We start from the raw sequence: 10674 nt of genomic DNA on the forward strand, positions 1-10674 counted from the left end.
CAAAATTAGAGAAATTAAAGTCTGGAAGAAAAAATATGATTTTGTACTTCAAACAGCAATGCTCATTTATATGTTCATTTATATTTGAGGACACTACCTCATGTTTTGTGAGTATTCATATCAATTTACTCAATAAAAATGGAAACATTGAAGTAACTGTCTTTTAGTTATGAAAGAAACAAGATCGGCAAAAAAAAATCGAGATCGGCAGGTAAGGTTGCCTAAGGATCGGTGATCGTTGATCGGCCAGAAAACTGCAATCGGTGCACCCCTAGTAATTAGTAAGTTCGCCTGTTACGGTGGAGCTGTAAAATGGCATATGTTATCCTTCCAGATATTAATGGTTATAGCCCTCAGTTTATCTTTATGTTAGAGAACTATATATACTGTATGCATTGGTTAAATCTGTGTTCGCTGCATAAGAGCAGCGCATACTGTAATGTTTCCAGGATAATTTGCATTATCGGTACTAATTCATGTTATTCTGGATAGTGTCACCCGCCATTGTAATCGCTGTGCTAAATCTATATCATATTGTGTTGTTTATATTGTAAAGTTCCCGCTATGGGAATAAGGAGGCAAGTGGCCGAAAACTAACTTTATTTGCCTGTTGTGGGCCACAGCCACACCGTACACACTTTATATTCCTAAAAGAAACAGTCGCAGAACAGTCCTGCACTACACCCTCTCTACTTATTCTAGATCGTTCTTCTTTCTTCCCGCCAGTCTCTCAGCCCTCCCGCCTCCTCTGGCTCCTCCCACACACTCTCCCCTGGATGGGTGCATGCCCACAGAAAATATCTCTCCCAGCAACCTCTGTAACACGCTACAATATTTACAGACCACACGTACCTATACATACCATATATTCCTCTATTCCCGGCATACTACCCTATGGTAGAATTACAGTACAATCAGATAAAGGCGTCTTTTATCAGAGAAGTACTGGTGACCCGGATCCTGCTTGCACTTACATCAGAGTTCTAACCGGACTCCCCGCAGTGGTTTGAACATTCCTCCCCAGCGCATGTGCTCTCCTCCCCCACTCCCTTCCAATGTTGCTATAAAGCATGTGAGACTTTACTGTTCAAATCCACCCTCTCATTCAGCTCTCTGGTCCAGCTTGTTTCTGTATGTAGGACTGGGCTTATTGGTGCTGCTGTTGATCATCGTCATCATTGCATGGAAAGTGTGGGACAAACACAGTGAGTATCTGCTGATGCAGACGGTGTATAAGTGACCTGACTGTCTGAGCAGTGATGCTTGTCCCTCTGTACTCCTGTAAGCAGCAGCTATAACTTCATGCTTTTATCCTTTTCCAAAGACGGCTGGACAGAGACACAGACAGCAGCATTCAGACACACAGGTTATACAGTAACATTAAAACACAAAACATGGTCACAGTCCCTTTGGGAACACAGACTAAAAACAGTGCAGAGCTAAAAACCGCTGTGGAGCAAACAGGACATCAGAGCACAGCAGCCCTGAAGGATCCTTCCTCCATGATCCTGCAGACTTCCCTCTGACCCTCAGAGTCTGTGTCCACCCAGCTGAGCTTATAAAACCCTAAACAAGTTAGTTATTCCAACCAGGGCCAGCTGGGCATCATTAACTAGGTTACCTGTAAGTGTGGGTTGGTAATCAGATTTCACCTGAGATGCCAATGGCTCATAAATATTTGTGTAGTTTTATACAGTTGTTAGACTGGATAACATTTACACACATATGTACATAATAACCAAGAGGAAATGACCATGTGTTTGTTGTACAACAAATTATCAGAATCAGTTGAAAGTGAGTGATGTGATCAGAATAAATTCCTTTGACTTTATTTCTCATTTCTTTCCTTGCAGAGAAAAAAATGGCAATGAACCAAAATCCAGGAAGCACAGAATTAACAGTGAGTTCATGTTTAATATCGGGAGAAACTGTAGAAAATTCTGCAAGGTTTTGTCTTTTATAAAAGAATAAAAACAGAAATCAAACTCTGTTAACAGCCAGTAACTCATTAAGAAGTTTATCTCTGTAAATAAAGCTGATGTGAGGAGTGATTGTGTTGAATGCTGAGTTGTGACTTTGTTCTAGTTGAACCCAGACCATGAATACGCCGTCATAGACAGAACTGGCATCATCAAGGGAGACCCGGCAAAGCAGGTAAAGCACAGAAATAACATACATATGATGGTATTTATGAGTGTAGCTCCTGTCTCTAAACATGTCATGTTATTAGTGTGTGAAGAAACTGCATTTTGTGGGGCACATTTTCATAAGCCAGTTTAGTTTATTTGCAGTTAAAATTAGGGGTGCACCGATTGCAGTTTTCTGGCCGATCAACGATCACCGATCCTTAGACAACCTTACCTGCCGATCTCGATTTTTTTTTTGCCGATCTTGTTTCTTTCATAACTAAAAGATTTATAACTATAAAATTTCCAAACTGAGGACATGTTGCCTCCAACTCCCCCTCCTCCTTTTTCTTCTTCTTCCTCCTGCACGGCAGCACAGGTGTGACGTATTATGGGAGGGAGGCAGCCTGCACTGCACCTCTCTCGGGAATGGGAGAAAAGGCTGATTTAAAAGCATATAACTAAGATCGGTGGATCTCATGGGAATATGGTCGATTTCTGATCCCCTCAAATTAACGTGATCGAGGCCGATAGATCGGTGCGCCGATCGATCGGTGCACCCCTAGTTAAAATATTTTCTAAATGGCAATTAAAAAGAATTAATATTGGACAAAGCTTGTAAAAGTACAAATTATTAACTGGTATGTCAGAATATCACCAAATTCACAATGACATTTGATGGCTGTCAGTTAAAGAATGGACAGGTGGTTCTGTAGAGATACATGGTCATAATGTGTTCCTCTCTCAGGCCTCTGTGGAACCTGGTGCTGATGTCACCTACAGCTCCATTCTCCTGCCAGATCCACAGGTAAGATGGTTTTATGTAAATCAGTATCCAGCATGAGTGTCACAATGAGAGTAAAACGTATATCAGCAATGTCCTCACTGGGCAGGTACATCTACACCTCAGCTGATCTGTCAGATCCATGTGTATCAGAATCAGATATAATGTACCAAGAAGTACCATGATACCCTGATATTTCACAGTGATTCACATGGGAGGTTTGGGAGTTTATAGATTTGTGGTTTCTGCACAAAGGTTGGTCTTGTACCTCCACTGTAAGCAGCTAAATGCTCTCAGCAGGTGTCCTCTAGATGTTCTTCACACCGACCTGCTGTAACCCCAGCCAGCGATGTGGTCTACAGCTCAGTCACCCAGCAGTACAGAGAGGTGAGTTTGGACAATCTGCTCTAATATGAACTGTGATACATTTATTCTGTGATGCTTCATATGTGTCGTATGTTTCCTTTGACACCATATACAGCCATTATTACAACATGATTCAAGATGATTATTTGGCTTTAATATTTAAGTGATGAAAATGAAATGAAAAGAGAACTAAAGAGGGTTTCCAAATTAATCTATCAGTCTGATTTCCTGTAGCAGTAACATTAACACACCAAACTGCCTGAAATGCTAAGGAAAGTGTTGGTACCTCAGAAGCTGAACTGAACTGATGAATCAAGTAGCAGATGTTAATACTTATCTGTTCCTTGTCCAGTAGGGGGCAGCAACACAGAGAGGCTCCTCTACATGTGGAGAGCTGCTGCTCAGGATGAGAGCTGTGAGGGACACACAGATACTGCAGTGATGGGGAGGGATAATCACCAGGGAGGAGCATCTTACAGTGATGTCAGCTGTATTTAAATGGCATGCAGCACTGTCACGTTCCAGTGTGACAGTAAGAATCAGCTGGTGTGAAACACATTCATGGCTATTGTGTATTTGAACAGTGATCAATGTGCTGTTTACCTCACTTGTTTGTTGCTTTGAATCAAATGGAATAAATGTAAATGTGAGGTATTATCTTGGTTGTCTGTGAACTGTCACTTTTCATTCATAATTATGGAAAAATATCAGCAGTTATCCTAGTTGATTTGTATAATATAAAATGACTGTTACTGCAATATACATTATTTTGATGTATTTCCCAGTGTCTGTTTGTCTCTTGTGTATATACAGTATGTACCAGTGGGGGTTTACTGAGGTCTATGTACTCTGGCTTTAATTTTACTCTCTTCTTACTCACTTCACTGCCCCCTGCTGGAGCAGCTTCACTGTTTCACTGCCTCCCTGCTCTGCCTCTGTGCTGGAAAAACAGTCAAATACATGGTATGAAGGCAGCAAAGTTTTATTAGGTTATTTGATGGATCAAATAAGCCGAGACACTATGTCTGCATACAAGTGTCCACAATTCTTTTCTTACTTCAGTCTCATGTTTATCATTCGAAGGGATAAGAACGAAGGTTCGCAGTTACTGTCTTCTCTGTGTCCAACCAAACAGAACCGGTCCGAACCAGCTCTGTAATTACCGGTGTGACCTTCCTCCTGGTCGGCTGCTAAGTGGCCCTCGCCTTTCACACAGACAGACGGTACTTTGTGATCATAGCAAATATTCTCTAAGTAAAAATGTCCAATATGTCTAAATGTATAATTTCCACTACACCTCCCACATACATACTAGCTGAAATATATGTCTGGTTATGATGTTAAACTGCATCCAGCCCTGCAAGCAGTCCTCCAACTTGCAGGGTAAAACACCTGGGGGTTGGTGGCAGTACTGACACTCCAGCCACTGTAAAAACTCCGACCAGACAGACAAGACACTGGGTTCAGGCCTGTTGGGGATCGGAACTGGTGTGGTGCTGAGTCATCGCCCGCTGAACGGCGACACTCGGGTCCTAACCTGAGGCGGCCCAGCTGGGTAGGCGTGTGGAATGTCTCGTCTCTCTGGCAGGACGATCCTCTTCCTCTGCTTTCGGGGAGCTTCGTAAACCCCGCGTTTCAGTCCCGGCGCCCTCTGAGGTACACGGACCGGTAGGTTCACCTATTACTGGTCTGGTCGGTCTGATGGCTGCCATACTCAGGGAGCAGATGTTGCTTTGCTGGATTGACTCCTCCCAATGGTGCCTGATGTCACTCCTTTCAATGAGCGTATTATGAGACTCAGATTAAGACTCTATCTGGGCGCCTTGTCTTAGTGCCAGTCAATTTGACCTCAAATTAATATCACGATTAACTGAAAAATTTACCTCAATTTCAATTAATGAATGATTATTCTGTTTTTGGTTTTTCCCTCATATTTCACTGGCAAAGTTTGTACTGTAAACATGCTCAATTATTAAAGGGCAAATCACTCGAAATGAAAACGTCTTATGAAGAAGGTCGCATTTTAGTTTTAATGTAAAAAGCAAGTTACATGAAAAAGCATTTCTTGCAAACCAAATAAATTACACTAGAAAGCGGTTGTAGTGAAACTAGCTCATGACTATAGTCTGGGCCCGGTGCCCATGGAGGGTAATGATGAGTAAGTCTCAGAGTGGTACGGAAAGGGGGAATTAGCCACGTGTCACACACTGTGCTGCTCTGTCTACATACATGCCCTGTTGCACAAAGGCCTCTCTGCAGTCATACAAGAACGCCCAAAAGTCTCTGCAGCCACCCAGCCATGTAATTATGCTTCCCTGCTAATATTCACTGAAATCCTACGTAATAAACACAAACTGGGAGGAAGATTATGGTTTTTTATAGACCTGTGACACGAATGGGCAGTAAGATGAACAGTCTGGCATAATAATCGATTGGTAGTTAATATTACGTAAAAATGCTCATGTAAGATTTACTATTGCACTTGGAAAGAAGTTGCAAGTTTTATAGTTTTAGTCACTCAAGCCTGTATTGATTACATGGTAGGACTGAGCATGCATAGCAGGATGTAAAACACTGCTGACATTGTGGAAGAGACCTTTGCTAATCTGGTTCACTTGCCCCTGGTTCCCTGTGTAGATGTTTCTTGATTTGTTCTGTTGTTTTTAAGCCCCAGTAACTCAAATCCCGACACCGTCCTGAGACCCATGCTTCTGTGTTCTGTCGTTTCCCAGACTCACATGTCCCTGCTTATTCTGACCTTACCTGCTGAAAGCATATTTATTTTTCACTTTTACTTTGTGTTGTTTTGTCTCTGTCCCTGCTTGATCCCCATTTCCCCAAAAAAGAAAAATCCATTCTCCCAGTACACCTGTAAGCAGCTGCCCAATTCCCACACCACAATATTTGCAGATATCCCGTCCACTGACGTTTTCACAACCAGCATGTCTCCACACAGATATACAGAGGATTGTGACTCCCCTAAACATCCATCCTGTGCTGTTTTTCTTGTTCATGCTGCAGGTTAATTTTCTTTTGTCTATACATGTTACGTGGACAGAGGTGTCTTTTTAGGAATCTTTTTAGAGCACACGTAAAATGAGCATATTTGTTTCAACTGGAAAAAAAAAACCCTGACCGTAAATGTCAAGGCGACAGCTAATTTCCCCCACAGTGAATATCTACCAAATTTAGCTGCTGTAATGAAAGGTCCAGTGACGCCCATTTGTTGAATTATACACTTTAAAATGTTACTTTAGTAAGGTTTGAGTGGACAGCGCCTCAGGACCATGGACAGCAACTAAAGAAATTCAGGAACAAACACTAGGGGGTGCTAGATGGTCCATGCGAAAATTTGGGTAAAACAAATCTATAAACAAAAAATACATGACTTTGGAAATATAATCAAACACACCATCCATCCATCTTTGAACCACTTTTTTTTTTTTTGGGCTGAAACCTGTTACAGGCAGTATATTCCAACATTATTAAAGCACTAATACACTTTAGTTGTTACTTATTTTCTTCAACACAGAAAAGTTTAGCATTCAAGGAGAAATATGCAGACATAATAAAAGCCAGGGGTACAAAAAGAAATGCAAATTAGGAATAGGGACTTTTATTGTATGGATAGAAGTATCCCTCAATGTATCCTACACACTTCAAAACCACCTTTTGGGAATGTATCTAATCAGCTTTCATTTCCATTGTCGTCGCCTTAGAGTTTTTATGGGACTTGAAAAAAAGGTTAGGTGGCAGTTAGGGCGGGGCTTAAAGCCCCCCCCCCCTCCTGTATGACATCATCACCAATGATTGACAGGTCCAGCTGCATGCCCCCACCCCAACGATGATTGACAGGGCCATTAATATTGAAATATTTAAAGAATTTAACTTTTAAACAAGTATAGACATGGCCCAAACGAAAAAGAGCAAACACCGTATTTTAAGCACAAACGGCACAAGACCCAACGAGGCAGAAGTTGGCTACTTATTCGCAGTTACTTATTCGGATTTTTCCGGTCCACCGTAAATGCTTCTTTTTTTTCAGCTATTTCTACAGGCCCCTGCTCTTTCATTTCAAAACGTCCCAAAAATCTGCCATTACCATCTTATAGTAAGTATAACAGAGTGTAAGTGTACATATTTTGGTGAATGTTTACTGTAGCATTTTTTAATAATCACCTCCTAAATGTGGCACCAACACTCCATTCTATGTGGGTCTCAATGCACTTCTGAGCAATTACATCCCAGCTGTCTTTATATGCCTGAGGAAGTGCAGTCGTTGCTGTGCCTTTTTAGTGACGGCTGCTGCATGCCCAGCTGACTTGAGGCTCTGGCACTAAGGGTCACCCCATGGAACCTGAAGCTGCAGACTCTCTCCTCAGCATCTCTTCCAATGTGTGCAATGCATGGTTTGTCCATAACGAACACTGTTGTTCGAGCATAAGGGTGTCCATAAGTGGACATGGTACGAACATGCCTGGGGCTACAGGTCGATGATCGATTTCATAATCGTATCTGATCTGCAGCCTTCTGTCTTGGACACTCGGGTAAAGAGAGGGGCAGAGCTGTCAACTGATCACCACCTGGTGGTGAGTTGGCTCAGGTGGCAGGGGAGGAACCAGTCAGACCTGGTAGGCCCAAGCGCATAGTGTGGGTCTGCTGGGAACGTCTGGCAGAGGCTCCTGTTCGCCTGAGCTTTAACTCGCACCTCCGGCAGAATTCCAACTGCATACTGGGGGAGGTTGGGGACATTGAGTCTGAATGGACACTGTTCCAGACCTCCATTGTGGAAGCGGCCTTACGGAGCTGTGGCTGCAGGGTGGTCGGTGCCAGTCGTGGCGGTAACCCCCGTACCCGATGGTGGACACCAGAGGTGAGGGGGGCTGTCAAGCTGAAGAAGGAAGCCGACCAGGAATTATTAGCTTGGGGATCTCCGGAGACTGCTGACGGTTCCCGGTAGGCCAGGCGGAATGCGGCTCAGGCAGTTGCAGAAGCAAAAACCCGGGCGAGAGAGGAGCAGCAGGGATGAGGATTAGCGCCTCCAAGTCCAAGGTTCTCAGCCAGAAATGGGTGGATTACCCTCTTCAGGTCAGAGAAGAGGTACTGCCTCAAGTAGAGAAGTTCAAGTATCTCGGGGTCTTGTTCACGAGTGAGGGTAGGTGAGATCGGGAGGTGGACAGATGAATCGGAGCGACATCTACAGTTTTGCAGGCGCTTGACCGGTTCGTCATGGCTATGAAAGAACTGAGCCGGAAAGCAAAGCTCTTGAGCTATTGGTCCATCTTCGTCCCTACCCTCACCTATGGTCATGAGCTATGGGTAATGACCGAAAGAATGAGATCGCGAATACAGACGGCCGAAATGAGGTTTCTCCGCAGGGTGTCTGGGCTCTCCCTTAGGGATAGGGTGAGAAGTTTGGACATCTGGTGCGGATGCCTTCTGGGCGGCTACCCGGAGAGGTTTTCCGTGCATGTCCTACAGGGAGGAGGCCCCGGGGCAGACCCAGGACTCGCTGGAGGGATTATATCTCTTGGCTGGCCTGGGAATGCCTCGGCGTCCTCCCCGAAGAGCTGGTAGAGGTAGCTGGGGAGAGGGAGGTCTGGGTATCTCTCCTGAAGCTGCTACCCCCACGACCCGAACCCCAGACAAGCGGTACTTAATGGATGGATGGAGAATAAGTGCCTGTCTTAAAATAATTTCTGCATCATGCTAATGATTTAGCTGTTTTCTGTTCATGCATGAGTGAAAAACAAGGAAATCAGACAGTTAAGAAATAAATCTGACATATTTTCTTCAGTTGCATGTATTTTATTCTCTGAGCTGTAATGACCAACTGTCAAATCTATTACTTTGAAGGTATTTTTGTAAAAATAAATCCTGGGATATGGACCCTCCTCGGCCTGTTCACCGGCCTGTATGGTCCGCAAGACCTGAGGGCCTCAGAAAGTCAGTGAGGCCAGGGGGTGCAGAGAGATCCACAGGCCAGACCAGGAGGGGGCCGTGGGTCTTCTACTCACAGCCGCAGCAGGAGTGTCTTCAGGCCATACAACGTCAAGCAGACAAGAGTCTGGGGGCCTGCCTCTGACAGTGTGTCCCCCATCTCCCTCTGTTGGAGACGGAGACTCAGCCAGCCCCTCTGGGCCCCAGCCGATACCGCTGACTGCTCCAGGACTAGGATAGAGTCAGTGTGAATGTTAGGCTCCCACCTCAACTCCTCCGGCTGCGCATCATCAGGGTCGACCCAACCTGGCCTGGCGGCAACTGGGGAGTCAATGGGCTGACCAGCTTCATGTGGCAGAGAGACGGCGGACTGAGCGGCTTCAGGCAGCAGGAAAGTGGCAAATCAGCTCACCTTGGAGACGTGGAGCTCTGGAGGGTCAATGCAGGCATGTCCTCTTTGTACTGGAGCTGAGTCCAGTATGATCTCCACATGGATGGGTTGACCCACACTCCGAGAGACTCCTCAGGGACCTTGAGGTCGCTCACGCTCAGTGGGTCGATGAGGGGATTGTCCACGAACCATCGTTGCAAGTGAGACTCAGACACCAGAAGGAAGTCAGACGCAGGGGAAAGTGTGCAGGTGGAGATGGGAAGCAAAAGAGGCTCCCAGGGATACCTGTTATCTTGCTCATTTGATTACCCTTTTCATTCTGGTTCCTCAAAAGGTTTGGTCACTGGGGGCTTTGGGCAGGGATAATGCAAAGCACCTTGAGACACTGTAATGCGAAGATGTGATATGCAAATAGAATAGAATAGAATAGTCCAGTCCAGTGCAGACATTCTGTCACAACATATGGGACAAAATGACTTGAGGGCAGGCATTTGGTGGGACACCAAGGGGGTTGAACTAAACTAAACAAACATGGACTGGAGGGATCATAATGAGAAGGCTTGGACAAAGAGGGACACAGGCTGACAGGAGAAGTGATGTTAATCACCAGACTAGCAATGACGAGACAAACAAGTACTTGTATAAATAGACTAACGAGCATCAGCTGTGGCCCATCATGGCCACGTGAGGGAGGAGACAGGAGGGTCAGGCAGACATGGCAGGCAGGAGGTGACATCACTGTTTAATACCTCGTAGTTCATTTCAGTTTACTTGTGAAACCACAGAAAATAGCTGTGAGTCACATGTTTAACACAGGAAAGTAGGCAAGCTGAAGATTTTTATTCTTAGGCTGCAATTGCAACTAAGAGCAACTGGACTGCAGCACTGAACTGGTGGATTTTGAGGCCTTACTGTCAAGAGCCCATGTCCTCTGTTGGTGCTGTGGTTCCTCAAAGACCCTCTGTGACTTTAGTTTATCATGATAGTAGATATCTGACAAATACACCTGCTATCTCAGCACTCCTGACTGTTGGCTTTGAATGTGACCATGACTGTGTCTGTGTGCA

This window comes from Paramormyrops kingsleyae, chromosome 4, assembly GCF_048594095.1.
Source record: "Paramormyrops kingsleyae isolate MSU_618 chromosome 4, PKINGS_0.4, whole genome shotgun sequence".
Lineage (NCBI taxonomy): Eukaryota > Metazoa > Chordata > Actinopteri > Osteoglossiformes > Mormyridae > Paramormyrops > Paramormyrops kingsleyae.